The sequence below is a fragment of the Geotrypetes seraphini genome, chromosome 3 (assembly GCF_902459505.1).
Source record: "Geotrypetes seraphini chromosome 3, aGeoSer1.1, whole genome shotgun sequence".
NCBI lineage: Eukaryota > Metazoa > Chordata > Amphibia > Gymnophiona > Dermophiidae > Geotrypetes > Geotrypetes seraphini.
The window spans coordinates 333,465,592-333,484,878 of record NC_047086.1 but is presented as its reverse complement, the minus strand read 5'-3'; the positions used below and the strand labels follow the sequence as shown (position 1 = coordinate 333,484,878).

At 42.4% G+C, this 19,287-nt stretch overlaps 1 long non-coding RNA gene across 2 annotated transcripts in view; it reads right to left on the bottom strand.

Moving 5' to 3' along the window:
* Positions 1-3,911: 3,911 nt before the first annotated feature.
* The window catches only part of LOC117356911, a 74,195-nt gene continuing 58,819 nt past the window's right edge, over positions 3,912-19,287 (bottom strand). The window contains exons 1-3 of one of the 2 annotated variants that reach the window (XR_004538733.1): positions 16,008-18,845; positions 11,329-11,525; positions 3,912-4,798 (exon numbers count right to left, since the gene is read on the bottom strand). This is a non-coding gene — a long non-coding RNA (uncharacterized LOC117356911). Of the gene's footprint in view, positions 4,799-11,328; positions 11,526-16,007; positions 18,846-19,287 lie in introns of those variants that run through there. The other variant, XR_004538734.1, reaches the window with a different exon arrangement.

The following is a 19,287-nucleotide window of genomic DNA, read 5'->3' as shown; positions in this document are numbered from 1 at the left end:
CTATACACCGAATAAAAGGTCTTGAATGCAGGTTGTTGGGGTAGATGTCACTGACATATATTGGTCAGCGGACTCATGGCCCCATATGGGAAGATCATTGGTAGCGCTCCTTCAGCTCATTTGGATCCAAAGTGGCTCCCACTTAAAAATGAGAAAAGACCACTGGCCTAGTGGTTAATGCAGTAGACTGTGAACCAAGGGATCCTTAGGTTCAAATCCCACTGCATCTTTTTTTCAACAATTTTGAGCCTTCCAGAAACAGAAAAATACCTAATGCACCTAAATATATAATATATCTGCAAGCCTGAAGGCTACTGAAGTGGTGTACATTCAGGCACAGTAGGCATTTTTAAGGTCCTGGAGGGATCACTTTTACAAAACAAAATTTTAAGGGGATATGAATCTGTGGCCCTTGGTTTGCAGTCCACTGCTCTAACCACAAGGCTACTCCTGTAGGGATATCTGTGTGGCCATATTTTTGAAAATGATGCTAGACAGATATTCATGTTCCAGGATTTTTGTCATTCAAATGTTAGAGATTTCACTTTAGAAAATGGCTGTTCATTTTGGATATTTTCAGTGCAAAAATGTCCATCTCAGCCATAATATTTTCCTGTTTGATTATGACTGTGAGATGGCTGGGGATTTTAGTCACTATGAACTGGATACCTTTTTGGGGACTTAAGACTCTTTTTGAATGCACTTGTATAAGCAGCAGTAATCACACCTACCTTGCAGGTACAGACATTTACACTTGCCCTAGGTGTAAATGTCAATTCCTAGATTATACAAGGTCTCTCGTAGATTAGCATATTTTAAACCCCATGTGCATATAGCCATAGCCTGTGAGGTACATAATTGAAACAAAAATACATCTAAAAACCCGTGTAAATCAGCACTTGGATGATCAAAAAGACAGGTCGTCCAAGTAATCGAACAGGGTTTTAGACGTATCTAAAACCAGCTTAGGCCTTTTGACTGCCTCTGTGCGCCCAGAGCAAAAAGGGGCATTTTTGGAGGAGTGGGTAGGGCAGGAGGTGGGCGGGAAGTGGGCCAACCTAGACTTAGTCATCTGGCAGCCATAATCCATAAGCCATAATGACAGTGGCGTAAAAAGGGGGAACGGGGGGATGGCCCACCCTGGGTGCATGCCCCAAGGAGGTGCACAGCCGACTACCCTCTCTATTCTGCCGCTGCTGCTTTCCTTAACCAGCAGCAGCGGCAGTAAACTTTAAAATAGGGGTGTCCATGGCACAGCTTGTGCTCTCTCTAGCGGGTTTTTATCTTCTGGCTGGCTCCCCTGCTACAGTGGTTTTTCTGCTCAAAGCCGCGGGCATCGGCTCCTCGCGCAATCTGCCGCTGCGTCAGAAGCATCCCCTCTGATGTCATAACATGAAAGTGAAGGCTTCCGATGCAGCCGAGGATCGCGCGAGCTGTCGACACCTGCAGCTTTGAATGGAAACCGGCTGTAACAAGGAACCAGCTAGAAATGCTGCTGCTGCACAGGGAAGGGGGGAGGGAGAGAAATATTGCTGCTGCACAGGGAAGGGGGGAAGATAAATGCTGCTGCTGCACAGGGAAGTGAAGTGAAGGGGGAGAGAAATGCTGCTGCTACACCGGGAAGGGAAGGGGGTCGGAAGAAAATGCTGCTGTTCCGGGAAGGGGGGGATGGAAGAAAAATGCTGCTGCTGCAGTGCTCAATTGGGGAGAGAGAGGGAATGAGGGAGAAGGAAGACAAGGGAGAGGAATGAGGAGTTGCCAAGTCCATGGGAGGGAGGGAAAGGAAAGAAGGAAAGGAGATACCAGATCATGGAGGGGGAGGGAGAGATGCCGGGGCATGGGGGGAAGGATGGAGACAGGTGCTGGACCAGGGGAAAGGAAGGAAGGAGGGAGGGAGAAAGAGAAAGGAAGAAGAGGATATGCCAGATAATGCAGGGGGGAGGGGAAGTTAGAAGGAGAGGAGAGAAATGCCAGGGCATGGGGGAAGGGGAGAAAAACTAAGGAGACAAATGCCAGACCAGAGGGAAAGGAGGAAGAGTAGATGCCAGAGCATGGAGGGAGAGAAATGCCAGGGCATGGGGGAGGGAAGGGAAGGAGATAGAGAGACCAGACCATGGTGTGGAGAGGGAAGGAAGGAAGGAAGGAGAAGAAGAGAAAGATGCCAAAACATAGGGGAGGGGGTGGAGACAGAAAATGGAGAGGGGGTGAAGATGAAATTAATCATGTACAAAGAAAGAGAAGGGGTACAGGATATACAGTTTATTGAAGGGACATTGAAAGAGGGAAGATGCCATATGGAAGAGGGAGAGGGTGGACAGTGGATGGAAGGAGCAGAGAGGGCGGGCAGTGGATAGAAGGGGTAGAGAGGGAAGGCAGAAGCTGGGTGGAAAGGGCAAATAGAGGACAGATGTTGCATGGAAGGGAACATAAGAACATAAGAATTGCTACTGCTGGATCAGACTAGTGGTCCATCAAGCCCAGCAGTCCGCTCACGCGGCGGCCCTCTGGTCAAAGACCAGCAACTTCAGTGGCGTACCTAGCCGGGGCCCATCATTATTTTACAACCCCCCCCCATCTGTACGAAAAACATGATTTTTAGTAACAAGCCACATGTCACACATGAGTACCTAGGAAAAGGCAGCATCTTACATACTGCAGTGAGCAGTAGAACATCAATACACCCATTGTAAAACTAAACAAGCCAGACTAGTACAGATCAATCCTGCAGTCAATCCTAACAAAAAACCATGTCTTTCGAACAGACAGAAAACACCTTCGCCTAGTATGGCATATGTAATCACAAACTAACTCCTCCCTCTTTTACAAAACTGTAGTGTGGATTCTAGCCACAGTGGTAACAGCTCTGACGCTCATAGAATTCTGAGCATCAGAGCTGCTACCACCACGGCTGGCGCTAAAAAACGCTCCACAGTTTTGTAAAAGGGGGGGGATAAAATAGAAATACATAGACAAAGGTTAAATTGAACCAGTAAGAAGCTGGACTCTGCATACAGTGCACCAAGAAACAGTGACACATGTCTCCTAAAGCAATAAATAAATAGAAAATTTTTTTCTACCTCTGTCTTCTGTGAACAAATGCTGTATAGAAAGAAGAGAGCAAAGAGAAGATGATTAAAGTAGAAACAACAAAAGGTAGAAAGACTTTTTTATTGCTTTACTTAGAATCAAGTTGTATTGTATCTGTAAACTAAACTAAACTAAACTAAAGCTTAACTTTATATACCGGATCATCAACCTAAGGAAGCTTGACTCGGTTTACAGCAATTAGATAAAAACTAAAGAAAGTTTACAATAATTAAATAAAAACTAAAGAAAGTATTGATAAAAGTTTATAAATAGGAAATGGAAATAAGGCAATCTTTTTTTGGGACTAAACCCCTTTCCTCAGGTGAGGACAGGATACCATAACAGCAATATACTGTACTGTTCTGAAGAAAGATTTGGCCTCTGAAAACTAATTGAAAAAATGGATTAGTCCAATAAAATGGTATTTTCTTATTTATCATTATTTGTTTTATTTCTATTTGTTAATTTGTAAAGTGGTGATTATGTATTAGTTTTTTCAAATTTACATTTATTGTCTTTATATTTTGCACAGTATTAGGAGACATGTGTCACTGTTTCTGTGGTGTTACATTGTATGCAGAGTCTGGTTTCTTGGCGGTTCAGTTTAACTTTTGTCTACATATTTCTATTTTTAGTTTGTGATTATTGGCGAGGGTGTATCTGTATTCTCTGTGTATGAAAAGGACATGGTTTTCTGTTGGCATTGACTGTACAGAATCTGGCTTGTTTAGTTTTGCAATGTGTGTGTTGGTTTTCTAGTGCTCAATGCAGTGTTTAAGATGCTGCCTTTTCCTAGGTACACTCTTGTGCGATATGTGGATTGTTAATATAAAATCATATTTTTCATATAGATGAGGGAGGTGTCTAAAAATGATGGACCCTGGGTGTCACATATGCTAGGTATGCCACTGCATAATGGGATCCAACATGTTTCGCCTCAGCTTTATCAAGGATGCTCCCCAAAGCCGCTCTTTGTCATCCAACTCACCAATATCTTATAATGTCAAATTGATATTTATAATGCTAAGGCGAAACATGATGGATCCCACCCTCCCGGGCCATATTCTTTGAAGCTCATGTAAGAATATTTAAGAATATTTGAGATAAGTTAATTCTTTAAATTATTACATATTTTAAAACTTAAAATGATATGGGTCAGTGACGATGTCATACAAATCCCTATGGCTGAAAATGAAATGCTGAATGGAGGAGGTGTGTTACTGAGGCCTTTAAATCAATTTAAACCAATCTGAATGTTGTTTGGACTTAGGATGTATATCATTACACATTGATATATTCCATGTCATGTCCAAAGAATGCCTATGTCTGATCTGCTCCAGCAGTTTCACACTCCCATACACCCAAAGGTGCACGTCATAAGAAACAGCAAAGGAGGAAGACAGTTTCTTAATAAAAAGGAAAACTCACTGCTTTTGTGAAGTTTGGTGGCCACGGTAGTTCTGATAAAGTACAGAGAAGTCTGGTGCTGTAGAGGATGCATTCACAGCACAGGGTATTACTACACTACTTTCATTACTGTCTCTTAGCTCTGTGCAGACTAATGTCAAGAGTTTAGTCTTTGTAGTGTTATTGGCATTTTTCATCATATTCATGAAGTGCCGGTCAATTTTCTTCAAAAGGCACACTCCGCCAACTTGCCACGAAGACAGACAGTAATAAATTCTACTAGTGCACTGTGAAGGCCTCGTAGCTGCAAGCAACAATAAAAAGCAATGAGCTGGGTGTCACTAAGTAACTCCAGTTTATACCGCATTTTCTTCTTGTTATTGAAAACTCAGAATATGAATTTATTAATGAATACACAGGCACACTTTGAAGGGGAGACCAAGTCAACACATTTGGTATTCTCACTGTGTGAGCTACATTGTATTGTTTCACCATTTTATGGCCAAGCATATCTTGTTAGGCTGTGGCCCTTCAGAGAAAAGCAGGCTGGTATAGCAACACCTTGACGTAGATGTACAGCTGCTCTCACTGTGGCTGACTCACCTTTAGCCCCGTCTGTCTACTGCCGGCTTTCATTTTCTGCATTCATACATCAATAAGCTTTGCATCCTGACACCTAATTTTGCAGGCTACTTTGGATATGGAGGCCGTGTTTTGCATATGACTACTCACCCCCCCCCCCTCCTTTCTGAAAGGCACTGCCTTTAGGAAGAGAGGAGAAACTGGGAAAGAGGATGCTTTTTTCTGCTTGAGCTAATCAGATTTTTTTTTTTTTTCTGTATTTGCCAAAAGTGGATCTGCCCAATCAATAATTAAATGTCATGGATTGTTGGAAGCAAGTGTTTTTAACTTCAAAACAGCAATGTTGTGTTTCAGATCTGAAAATCCACATTCTAATTAGATGTAAAGTGTTTCAGATTTGAAAGGGTGTCTGTATATAGCTATTTATTATCTATTTACATACAAATAAACACACACATATTAGGAAAAGGCTATTTATGAAAAAATGAAATTTGCCAATATTAGTGCACACTTGTAAGAACATAATAGTTATACTGAGTTAGACCAATGGACCATCTAGTCCAGCATCTTTGTTTCCAACAATGGCAAATCCAGGTCACAAATAGCTGGCAGAAAGCAAAACAGTAGCATTATTTTCTGATGCTGATCCCAGGGCAAGCAGTAGCTTTTCCTATATCTGTCTCAATAGAAGACTACTGACTTTTCCTTCAGGAACTATTCCAAACCTTTTTTAAACCATGTTACACTAACTGTTGGCAATCAGTTCCAGAGCTTAACTATTCATTCAGGGGAAAAATATGTCCTCCTATTTGTCTTAGTCTTATAATTTTTAAAAGCATTAAAAAATAAAAAAATAAAATAAAATAATGACTCGCTTTTACCTGTTCTACACCACTCAGGATTTTGTAGATCTTAATCATATCTCCCTTCAACCATCTATTTTCAGTGCAGAAAAGCTCTATCATCTCCATCCATTCCTCATATCAGAAGAAACATAGGAACATGAGGGCAGATAAAGGCCAAATGGCCCATCTAGTCTGCCCACCCACAGTAAACATTCCTCTCTCTAAGAGATCCCACGTACCTACCCCATGCCTTCTTGAATTCAGACACAGTCTCTGTCACCAGGTTTGAGGAAAAATTCTGGTCCTGTTAGCCAGGTAGTTTCCATTTGCCAGGATGCTGGCATGGCTCTGGTCGTACAGTCTGCTAGATTCTGATTTGTTGGCACTTAATGCCACTGCTCTGGTGGTGGTGTTTTTAGCAAATCCACTGCCTCGCCAGCTGTAGGCAAGAATTTCAAACCGTCATCTACATAGAAGTCCTTTTCAATGAAGTGCCTGGCATCTGTGCCATACTCTCTCTCCCTCTTGAGCTGTCCTTCTAAGCCCATATGTTGTCACTTCCAGTGATGGACTATTGCCAAAGACATGAACTTTCATTCTGTATTCTACAACCTCCTGATTGAGGTCATGATTGCAATACCATAGTAATCGCAAATAGTTTCTGTAGTTCTGGATGTCTGCTGTTATGGTCTTAGGTTCTTTCCTGAAGCCAATCAGGACTCCTAGTTACCGACATACACAATCAGGTTTTAAGATTGGTAAAACCCAATGCTAATTAGCTAAGAGATGTTAGAGCATCTATCGCTTGGCTATTTTGCATGGGGTTTTACTAATTTGCATGGATCGGAAGATGAAGATTAAAAGGTACCTAACTACAGTGTTCCTTAGTTATATTTTTTGTAGACATAAATAACTATAAAATTAATACAGTAAATCAATGGCGTGCCTAGGGTGTGTGATACCCGGGGCCCATCATTTTTTTGACCCCCCCCCCACCCTTGGTACGCCACTGCTACGGTTCAAAAAAGGCTAAGAAGCCGGTGGGAACAGCAAAAGCGTCCTTTAAGGAACACCCTCCCGATCTGGCTCTATCCTTCCATCACTTTTACAAACAGTGTCCTTTTTCACACTTTTAATATTTTCCATATATATTATTTTGTTTTTCCATATTTTTAAGGACCCCTGAGAAAGGCAAATCATTTACCGAAACAAAACCCATTGTTTTATTTGATGATTTTGGGTCTGGCCTTCAGCAAAGCATCAAAAACAAAGTGTGATTATTGTAATGTCTGAAACAGATTGCAGTATTGTTTTATTTGATGATTTTGTATATTATATATTTTACAATGTTTGTTTAATAAATCATTATATATTAACTTCCTGACCGTCCAGGAATTTGTTCCATATTGTATGTGTTTTGGGATATTTTCGATTTGTTTGTGGAACTTTGGTCCTTCCCTGTGGAACTTCGGTCCACTCCCATTTGCGAGCCTTTCCATTGGCAGTTTGGAATTTTGACACAAGCAGAGTTACATTGTCTGTTAATACACTATATTAAAAAATGTATGGCTCCCCCAGAGTTCTAAGGATGGCTAAGGCTACACATTTCCTTGATAGATGGAATACCATTCTAAATAATGTATCCTTGACTTGATGCTACTGTTGTTGGATCTCCATATGTTGACAAATTTCTGAAATCACTATTTACACATGTATGCAATGTACACAGGTAAATGCTGCTGCTTACACATGGAGATGCTTCTAAAATAAACTCTTTGGTGCTGAATATATAGAACTGTTTTGACAATGCAGATGGTGTTTAGTTTATTTGATCATTGCCAGTACTAAATATCATGATGGGAGGGAAGGGAGTGGGGCGAGTCTGTTACACAGTACCTCATCTTAGGCCTCAATGTTGCACACCGAGTCCTTCATTTATAATGGTAGCTGAAGCCAAGATTTTAGAATGGAATATTGGCATGAGTCGGCATTGGTGTACCTTGTTTTAGGCATACCTACGTCTATCAAGTCATTGGATGACATAAATGGCTGTACCTAAGAGCATTGTGTGATGCAGAAATCTGACAGACATCCTATAAGTTATGCATGATATCTGGAGATTTGCCCATAGCCCTCTTCTGCTCCATCCACTTATATATCCCTTGCAGCATGCTATAGTTTCAAGTTTATTATGGTTTGGTATACCGCTTAAAAAGTCCTAAGCGGTTTACATAAAAACATTGTTTAAATAAAAATCTAAAAAATGGAGAGCAAACATGAACAATTAAGACAACAGGGGGATGACATGATATGAAAGGAGAACCGCAAGGGTTACATTATTTCATTTAAAAATAAAAAGTGGAGATGGGGATGGGAAAGCACAAAAGGCGGTGGGAATGAAATGATTCAAAATCCTGATATATACCCCATAGGCATCTTTATAAAGAAAGGTTTTGAGGCTTGCTTTGAATTTGGCAGCATTGGTTTCCTGCCTCAAATTCAAAGGGAGGGAGTTCCATAATGTGGGCGTTATTACTGAAAATTTTTTTTTATGGATCGTAACATAAACAACCTTACAAAACAGTGCCTTGTGCACATGGATATGTAACTACCCACTGGGATGCCTCTGACACATGTACCTGTTGCCTTTATGTTTAGTATTTCATCAAAATTGCTTTTCTATTGATTCATCATACTCTTAGCTAGCACAATGTATTTAATTATGACTGCTGTTAACTACTATGTGAAGACCCATTTTGTCCTCAGTATGTTGAGGTTAACAGCATGAGACATAATACATAAGCAATTGAAGTTATTAGGAGTTTGGCTGGATTCGATGTTAAGTATGAAAGATCAGGTGTGGGCAGTAGTCAAGTCTGAATTCTTCCACACATGATTATTGAGTAGGTTAGAACAGTGTTCTTCAACCACCGGTCCATGGTGCGATCGATGCGGCGTTATCTTCGAGCTAGCTCCCTCTTCCTAACTGATTCAGTGCACAAAGCCACGGGCAGTGACTCTTACGAGCATCCTGCACCTGAACCGGAAGCCTTCTCTCTGATGTTGCAACGTCAGAGGGAAGGTTTCCAGATGAGGCACGGGACATGCAAGATGCAATTAGTACTATTATGGGGGCGAGGTCTGGGGTGGAGATTAGGTAGAGATGGGCGGGGTCTTGCCCACGACTTAGCCCCATGTTCTTCAACCACCAGTCCATGGACCAATGCCGGTCCACAGAATAATTATTTTATTACTGCCGGTCTATAGGTGTAAAAAGGTTGAAAAACACTGGGTTAAAACCTATGTTATCAGGTTATGATTTCCGTTTGGTGGTCCAAGCTATGATAATTCAAAAACTATTCTACTGTAATGCCCTCTATCTGAGAATAGCGGCGTCACAGTTCATGGTGTAGAGCTTTGCAGGTGATTCAAAATGTGGCAGCATGTTTGATATGCGGTGGGAGCAGATTTGAACATGTTACACCATGTTAAACAATCTCCACTGGTTACCAGTCATATTTTATATTGTTTTTAAAGTTCTAGTGGTCATTTTTAAAGTAATTCATTATAAGATTCCTTGGTATTTTCCACAAGTGATGAAAATCTACCAGCCTCTCAGATCTCACATGTACATTATCAGAGTTATCACATGTACATTATGCAAACACGAGAGCATCTGTAATTTCAATTGCAGGTATACTGTACAATCTACTATAATAAAACCCTAAGCGTGCATACACAATCTTACCGGCATGTTCCGTGACCCTGATCTGTACATCTGTGGCCAGCAAGAGTGCACATGCACGCTAGAAGACACCAGGACTCTTCCTCCCAAGCACCAGCCACGCTGACCGGCTTCAGCCCCGTGGGCCTCTCATGAGCCCACCTTCCCACCCAGCATGGATGGCGGCGGTGGCAGTGATACCTGGAGCGGGCCAGTACCAGGGCGACTTGAGGCGGCTGTCGGCACGTGCAGGCCGCGGCATCTTGAGGAGGCTGTCGGCGCTTGCAGGCAGTTGAGCTGTGGCAAAGTTGAATGTTGGACAGGGGGAGCAGGTAAGGGGTGCTGCTGGAGAGGGGGGTAAAAGAAAGGGAGAAGGCCTACTGCTGAACAGGGGGAGCAGGGAAGATGTGCTGCTGGACAGGGGGGAGGTAAAACAAAGGGAGAAGAGCTGCTGCTGGACAGGGGGAGCAGTGAAGGGGTGGTGGTGGACACAGGGGAGGTAAAAGGAAGAGAGAAGGGCTACAGATGGACAGGGGGAGCAGGCAAAGGGTGGTGGTGGACAGCCGAGGAAAGAGAGAGACAGAAAGACAGACAGCGGGAGGGAGAGAGACAGAAAGAAAGACAGACAGACAGACATATTCTAGCACCCGTTAATGTAACGGGCTATAAGACTAGTTATGGAATAATTTGACAGGACCATTGAGGTTACTTTCTGATATCCAGAAATTTAAGAAGGTTTTGAAAACAACTTTGTTTATGGAGACTTTTAATTAAGTAGGCTAGGATACTAATTATGCACATTTTAGATGAGTTTGTTTTGTTTATGTGCATGTTTTCTATGTTATATAAAAATTAAGTTTGTATTTTGTAAACCACTTAAGTTTAAGCGGGTTAGAAATATTTTAAATAAATAAATTGTAATTCTCCTTATTGAGGGTCTTTTTGGTTTTGATCCGCATTAAATCTAGTGAGAGATAGTGTTAAGGAATATAAGAATCCAAATAGAATATAATTTCTCAAATCCCATTTTCATGTGACTAGTAGTTAGGAAGATCTCCTGATGAATTAAGGGTTAGTGGTTGATCATATGGCACAGTGGTCTTGATTCTAACTGATTGGCAGCTGATTTTAACCCAACTTTGATATATATCTTTGATACAGTATGTTGTTGACTCCAGTTCTGAATGTGTAGAACAGAATAGAATAGTCAAAACGCAGAGATTATGACAACATTCCAAACTGGTTCCCAAACTTGTAAGTTCCACATCATTCTCTTGGTTGAACTGAGAACTTTTCAGTGGCTTCTTGTATAATAGAAAGTCAGCTAGACTCATACTCCTTATTACAAGTTTGTAGGAAATACGTTATACAACATATGAGGTCTCCAAACATATCTTCTCCTATTTCTCATATGCCATACTTCCCAAGCTTCTAGCTGGGTTATCTCAGGGCTAGTCTTTCTTCTCAAGAGCAGTTCCCCAAACAACTCTTTCCTTTCCTAACCAAGAGCAGTGCTCAAACTCCTTTCACATTCCAGGGTAGTTCCAAACTCCCTTTTCAATCTAGGGTATTTCTCGACCCTACTTATAACACAGGGCAGATTCAAACCCCCCTTTCTCACCCCAAGGTAGTTTCAAACAATCTCCCAGACTTTCCCAAACAATTTCCCAGACTTTCACCTACCTCTGGCCTTTTATTTCTTTTGGTACTATCAATAATCCAGGGATTTTCCGACCGACCTTTCTTCTCCTTTCTCTTCTTGGCAGTTCCTTCTTACAGTGGCTGGTTGCCTCACTCCTAGTTTCTAGCCACACCTGTTTTCTGGAACTACTATGGTCATGAAATGTGCTGATTCTTGATTATACTTTATATGGATTTCTCTTCAATTTAATAAAAAGGAAGAACAAAAAAAATTATCTTGTAGACTGTGCAGGACAGCCAAATACCAACATAGCTATGTTTTATACACTACATCAGGACAAACGAACTCATTCAGCACATACTTTCTCTCCATGACACATGCCCTCCTTCTCCCATCTACTTTTCCCTTTGTGACCTGAGCCTGGGTAGAGAGGCAGAGAAGCAGAAAAAAAGCCCAAAAAGCCAATGAGGGCTACCAAAGAGACCTCTGGGGGCTGCCAGTGGCTCCCAGGCCTTGCATTGAAGAACACTGCAGTATATTAACACTTGTAAACAACAAACTCTGCCCAACTCCACTAATGGAAATGTCTACTTTATACACATATAAATATGTATATTGTACCACTGTTAAATGTATACTTCTATAAATGTAGATGGTGGCAAATTTTACATGTACTAACATGAGCATGATAGCATGAGTGTGATTTTTGGCCATTACATAACCGCTTCAATTCCTTTGGGAGATTTAGTGGTATACAGTATAAGATACCATATTAAATTAAATTATTAAATTAAACATTAGGTTTTGAGCTTCTAAACCAGGAGTGCCCACACTTTTTGGAAGTGCGAACTACTTTTAAAATGACCATGTCAAAATGATCTACCAACAATAAAATTTAAAATACCCCATAAAGCAAACTGAAAGGCAGAGATAATGTTAATTATTCATATTCGGGGTTTTTTTCAAAGAGGTCAAGGCAGATGACTCTATACAATGTCACCTCAGTAACAACCATACAAAAAAAGAAAATATACTCCCTCCCTTTATACTAAACCGCAATAGAAGTTTTTAGTGCAAGGAGCTGCATTGAATGCCCCGCGCTGCTCTCGACACTCATAGGCTCACTGTGCTTAAAACCACTATTGCAGTTTAGTAAAAGGGAGCCATAGTGTAAAATATAGACAGCAGATATAAATTCTCAATAAGGACACATTTTGATTACTAAATTGAAAATAAAATCATTTTTCCTACCTTTGTTGTCTGGTGATTTCATGAGTCTCTGGTTGCACTTTCTTCTTCTGACTGTACTTCCAATATTTCTTCCCTTCTTTCAGCCTCCTGTATGCTTCCTCTCCTCCAGACATCATTCTCTCCCCCAACTTTTTCTTTCTTTCTCCCTGCCCCTTCTTTCTTTCTGTCTCCCTGCCTCCTTTTCTTTCTCTCTCTCTCCATGCCCCCTTTATTTCTGTTTCCCTTCTTTCTTTGTCTTCCTATCCCCCCTTCTTTCTTTCTCCCTGCCCTCCCCCAAGCCACTAGGTTTGCCGCCGCTACCATCAGGGAACAGGCCCCCAAGACATTAGGTTTGCCACCACCGCCGCAATCAAGGAACAGGCCCCCCAAGACACCGCCGCTCCAAGCTTTCCCTGCAAAAGCATCGTGCTAACTAGCATTCCGCTCCCCGACGTCAATTCTGATGTCGGAGAGAAAGTTCCAGGCCAGCTAGGCAATGATTGGCTGGCCCAGAACTTCCTCTTCCGACATCATAATTGATGTCGGGGAGAGGAATGCTGGTCGGTCTGACGGTTCTGCAGGGAGAGTTTGGGGCAGCAGTGGGGGACGTCGGGGAGAGGAAGGCTGATCGGCCTGGTAGGTCGGGACGGCAACACGAGGCTATCACAGAGCCCGGGATGGGCTCCGCGATCGACTCACGTTGCCGTCCCGATCTACCGGTCGATCATGATCGGCGTATTGGGCACCCCTGTTCTAAACACATATCCAAGCCACAGTTAAAAGCAGCATAATAAATTATTTATTCATGTAGTTAGGATGAACACATACAAATAAGCCTGTCTTCTTTCTGAGGCTGGCAATTCAGGTTCACCATAAAGATTATTTTAATGCATATACAATAAAGGCCAGGTTCCGAAAAGGCCTACTAGTTCATTCTCTATAGATTCTCTAGCAGTTTGCCAGTATCTGCCTTGTAGGCTGTAATGCTTCAAATTTGTTTTCTTAGCAGTCCTCAGTCCCTCAGCTATTACTGGTTGGGCTTGAAGTCTTCCTTCAGCTTCTCCTTGGGCCTTTCCTACTTTCCTTTTCTAATATTTTTAATCCTTTCTGATCTAGGCCAGACCTTCCCTCCTACATAGGCTTCCTAGTCTTAACCCTGTTAAAGTGACCAAGGGAGGATGTGCCTTAGGGGAGCTAAGATTTGCCAAGGCATTTCATCACACTAGATTTTACTTCTAGAAATCATTTCTAAAATTATTCCTAGGAGGGAAGCCTCCTGCCTCCTGCCTACAGGGTCGCATGCTAAGAATGATGGGCCTTCCCTCTCCCAATGCCTAAGGCTCCTCCCACTGCATCCCAAGATGCATTGGGAGAGGGAAGGCCCATCATTCTAAGCACGTGGCCCTGTAGGCAGGAGGAAATGGACTTCCCTCCTGTTGCTTTTGCATCGGAACATAAAAACATAAGAATAGCCTTACTGGGTCAGACCAATGGTCCATCAAGCCCAGTAGCCCGATCCCACAATTTTATTTTTTATAATTCTTTCTACCATTTTGCCTGGCACTGAAGTGAGGCTTACCGGTCTATAATTTCCCGGATCTCCCCTGGAGCCTTTTTTAAAAATCGGCGTAACTTTGGCCACCCTCCAATCTTCAGGTACTACAGATGATTTTAGCAAAAGGTTACAGATCACTAACAGCAAGTCAGCAATTTCATGTTTGAGTTCTTTTAGTACCCTGGGATGTATGCAACCCGGTTCTGGTGATTTATTACTTTTTAATCTGTCGATTTGGCTTAGTATATCTTCCAGATTCACCAAGATTTCTTTCAGTTCCTCCGCATCATCACCCTTGAAAACCATTTCCGGTTCAGGTACATCTCTTACATCTTCTTCCGTAAAGACTGAAGCAGTCTTTCTGCTATGGCCTTATCCTCCCTGAGCACCCCTTTTGCTCCTTGAACATCAAATGGTCCCACAGATTCCCTCACAGGTTTTCTGTTTCTGATGTACCTTAAAAATTGCTATGAGTTTTTGTGGAGGTGGCGGATGATGGTAGCGGTGTTGCCTAATGTTGGGTTGTGTTGGGTGATGTGGAGAAGTATTGCCTTTTGTCGGGGGTGTTGGATGATATCAGGGGTGTTTCCTCATATTGGGTGGTGTTCGGTGATGTGGGGGTACGCTGCCTGATGTTGGGGGTGTTGAGTGATATGGGGGGATGTTGCCTCATGTCAGATGGTGTCGGGTGATGTGGGGGTGGTTCTTGATGTCAGGGGTGTCGGGTGATTTGTTTGGGAGGTCCATGAATGTTGGGGGATATAGGGGGATTTGGGGGGGGGTCCAGAGATGTCAGGGGGAGGGGTGTAGGGCTCCAGCTGATCCTGGCAGGGGGAATCTCTATCAGCCAAGCAGGCAGAAATCCCTAAAACTGGCTCAGCAGATGTGAAATTCTCTGCTGCGATCAATTGATGGCAAGCCCTCAATGTGCTGTGTTTCCCCAATCTCTGGGTGATGGAAGGGGGTCATGACCAGTGGTCATCTTGTCAATTTGGTCACCTTTGGGGCATTTAGACCTTTTTTAGTTTGGTTTATGTCCTGACGTGTAAATTTCACCTAAGATGTCCTGGAAAAGCTTTGATTATTGCTTCAAGATGTCCAGGTGGAAGCCTGCCTGATTCCCACCCATAACACACCTCCCAACATTCCCCTTTGAGCTCTGGATGCACAGCAGCTTAAACGTGCTGCTGAACGTCCAGAAAGTTTGTTTTGATTATCGGCACTTGGACGTCCATGCTATTAGGACGTCCAAGTACTGACTTAGGCAGGTTTTTGGATGTTTTAAAGTTTTGATTATGCCCCTCTTGGCATCTAAAATAAAAATGTTCAAAGCTAGTGATCTTGAAAATTTAATTTAAATAAAATGTCTAGCAGTAGAATGAGTGTCTGCTATTCTTGAGGAGGTAACAATATATACGAAGGTGAATCAAAAATTAAAGGCCATTATTAAAATACGTGATAACTGAAACAGAGCCAGTGAAATGCAACATATGTACTTGTACATTGCCTGTTGGATAGTTCATCCATGCACAGTGCAGCACTTGGCCTTTAGTAGTGTTGCAGCCATGAGGTCAGAAACATGGATGCTCCATTGCAAGATTGCACCATTGAAGAACAATGTGCAGTAGTGTACTTTTTTGGGGAAGAGGGTGTGAAACCTGTGGAAATTCACCATTGGATATTGACTCAGTATGGACATAGCACCATGAATCAACAAAAAGTTTATGAGTGGGTAAAATGTTTTAAAATGGGAAGAACAGGTGTAACCGACGAAGGTCATTCTGGTTGCCCATCAACATTTCACACACAAAAGCACATTGATAAGTGGATGCCTTCATTAGAGAAGACCGATGGATAACGGTGTCTCAATTGGGTGCATCACTGCGACTCGGAGAGCAAAAGACAAAGTGATGAAATAAAGGAAGCGGTGCTCACCTGGCTTCGGGAGCAGCCGAAAAACTTCTTCTCTGGAGAAATGCAGAAACTAGTTGAGAAATACAATAAAAGCATCGTCTTGCATGGGGACTATAAGGAAAAGTAATATGTTCAAATGCTCACAGTTACTTCTATTAAAGCCGTTAAAGGTATGGTGGGTTCTAAAGTTTAAAGTTCCATTACTGTGGAATATGGAATTTGTGATTCAGAACTTACAGTTCAGGGTCTATATTGAGATTCTGTCTAATTCTGTAGAGAATTTATACCATTGCTACATAGAAAAATGTGTTGAATGATGATATCAATTATAATAGTGGTTTTACTGAGTAACTGAAACTAGCTGGAGGGAAAGAGTTTCTTTTTGCATAGAAGGCTCTGGTGTCTTATATTGGTAATTTAACAATGGGAGTGTGAGGGTGGGGGGGAGAGGATCTGTGATATAAAAGTGGGCATGATGAGCAGAAATGTTGCTTTGATTTTGCCACCTGAAATATTTTTGACTAGAGATGGCACTGCCCCCTCTGCAATCTCCAACCCTTGTTCTGTCTTTAATGCAGAACCCCCTCCAAAATCTTACGCTCCACTTTTTCCTGATATCCCCAAGACCTCCCTAGAACCCTCTGTCACCCCTGGGACTTAGCCAGTGGCGCTTTGTGGGATCTAGTGGGATCTGGAACAATCCTTTTACCACACCTGCGTTGTCAGCTCCGGGGTCTAAAAGTATTAGCACCCTTATCAAAATTAGGGAATCAGGGATTATAAAGGGGTCATGGTAAGAGAAGTATATGTGTGTGTGGGGGGGAGGGGAGATGGAATGACACACCATTTTACACAGATCACAGCTGATATGTAGCTGGGACCAACATAAACACCTTTAATGGATCCTGTTTGATTATTGGCAGAGACCCATTCTTGGCAGGTCAAGCTCTGATATTCTGTTCCAGTGCTGAGACATGGCCCAGACCTTAATACTGGGGTCTAATTCTGACCATTGGCTGAGTTTTGACCAGTGTGTTGCACTCTCATACATAAGTGTTGATATTCTCTACATTTCTGCATGTACATGGCATGTAAATATGGATGCAGTAGAACTGTCCTTCTAGAACTGTCCTTCAATCAATTGATCAAGTACTGTATTTTAAAGATACACTAATACACTGAGTGTGCATTAACAAATACTTACCACTATCCTCTATGCTTTCCTTAAATCTGATCTTCACTAGTTATCAGTATCAGGCACTGAAGCACTGAGCAGTTTTGACTGCACTGCTTCTCTAGAAGCGGCATCTGTTTCCAGCATGAATTATATAATATGGCTGAATTTTTAGAAGCATAAACAGTTACTTTAACGGTTTCATCAGATGTTCTCTGCATGCCATTAGAGAAGACAATAACAGCATGTGTGAACAACATCCATGAGACATCCACAATGAAAAACAAATATTTATGAGCGCGAGTAAGGCAGAAGTATTTCTAAATTGGATGCAACTGATCTGACCCAGTCTGACCTGGCACAGCTAACTGCAGTCAGTTCTGAACTGAAATCCCAGGCTCACAGGTACTCAAACCAAAAGCAAGAAGAAGGAATAATGATATCTATATTCTTTCTTGCTCCTTTGCTTGACTCACATAGATAGACATAACTACAAGATGCAATTTACAACCTGTACTTGCATACTGAGCTCATTTGCATATCTTTACAAAAAAGATAGAGTGGTGAGATGGGTCTAGTAGGTGTATTTCCATTTCTAGTCCCTGCACTTGCATCTATATTCTTGCAATACCAGGCAAAAGTCATTACAATTCAGTTTGTATTTATAGCCTGGTAGTGATAAGTTCATCTTCATGAAAATGAGCTCTTCTGCTGGTTTAGGATTCAGATATAACCTAGGCACAGGAGATAATGGCATCATCCATAATGCTGAGTGTTTCTATCAGGTGGCACATCAATTGGCAAGAGAAATATTGATCTGCCAACTTTGCTATCAGTAGCCGGATCGTTCTCTTTCCCTGACCGTATGCAGTAAAAGAGGATCAGTATTCTTGATTCCATTTAAACTAGTCGACCTCGGTATTCACTGGCCAATAAATGGATTAACGAGGTGATGCACAACATGGTCACTGCTAGCATATTAAAGTTTAATATTTTAATGGTTTTGAATTCTGAAATAATTTCCAGGAATGCTGTAGGCTGAATGAATTAAACAAATACAGTTTTATGGATGTTAATATCTGAAAACACTAGTCTTTAAGCCCGTTACATTAACGGGTGCTAGAATAGATGTGTGTCTGTCTTTCTCTCTCTCTCTCTCTCCTTGGCCGTTTTCTGTCTGTCTGTCTCTCTTTTTTTCTGTTTTTCTCTTTCCTCGGCTGTCCGCTACTACCCCTTGTCTGCTCACGCTGTCCAGAAGCAGCACTTCTCCCTTCGTTTTATCTCCCTCCTGTCCAGCAGCACCACTTCCCTGCTCCCCCTGTCCAGCAGTAGGCCTCCCGTCATGTTACCACCCTGACTCCCCTCAGAGTTCCTGATCCTGCCGCCAGTGCCGCTGTTGCCGTTCCTCCTCCTCCATCACCTGTCGCCTCGCGTCAATTCCCTGGTCCCACTCCCCTCAGAGTTCCTGCTCCTGCCACCAGTGCCACTGCTTCTCCTCTGCCGCCACCCGTCGGCCCGCGCCACCTTTGTCGCTGCCGCCCCTCTGTGCTCCGGAGACCCTGGGAATTTCCTCCCAAGCTAATAAAACCCTAAGCGCGCATGTGCACTCCTACCTGCCACAGAGCTAAGGATCACGGATCACGCAGGTAGGAGTGCGCATGCGCGCTTAGGGTTTTATTATTAGTGATACTCTTTAAAAGGATAAGAATTTAAGAACATAAGAATTGCCATATTAGGACAGACCACAGGTCCATAAAGCCCAGTATCCTGTTTCCAACAGTGGCTAACCCAGGTCCCAAGTACCTAGCAGTGCATCATGGGTAGATGCCTAATGCTAGTGTGTGGCAGAGAACATCGCCAGCCATGGTGGTAAAAGCTCACAGGAATTCTATGAGCGTCGGAGTTTTTACCACTGCGGCCGGCAATAAAAATCCCTAACATGGCTTCATAAAAGGGGGTGGGGAGGTTTAAACAGCACAGTTCAAAATGGATGCAGTAAAGTAGTATACTGTATATCCTGTCAGCCTCTGTTAATCTATTGATTTTTGTTCCAAAAGAAAATAAGCCAGAATCACTGATTACAATCAGGAGTCTCCCCTCTGCACATGTGCATTCACAGAAACACAC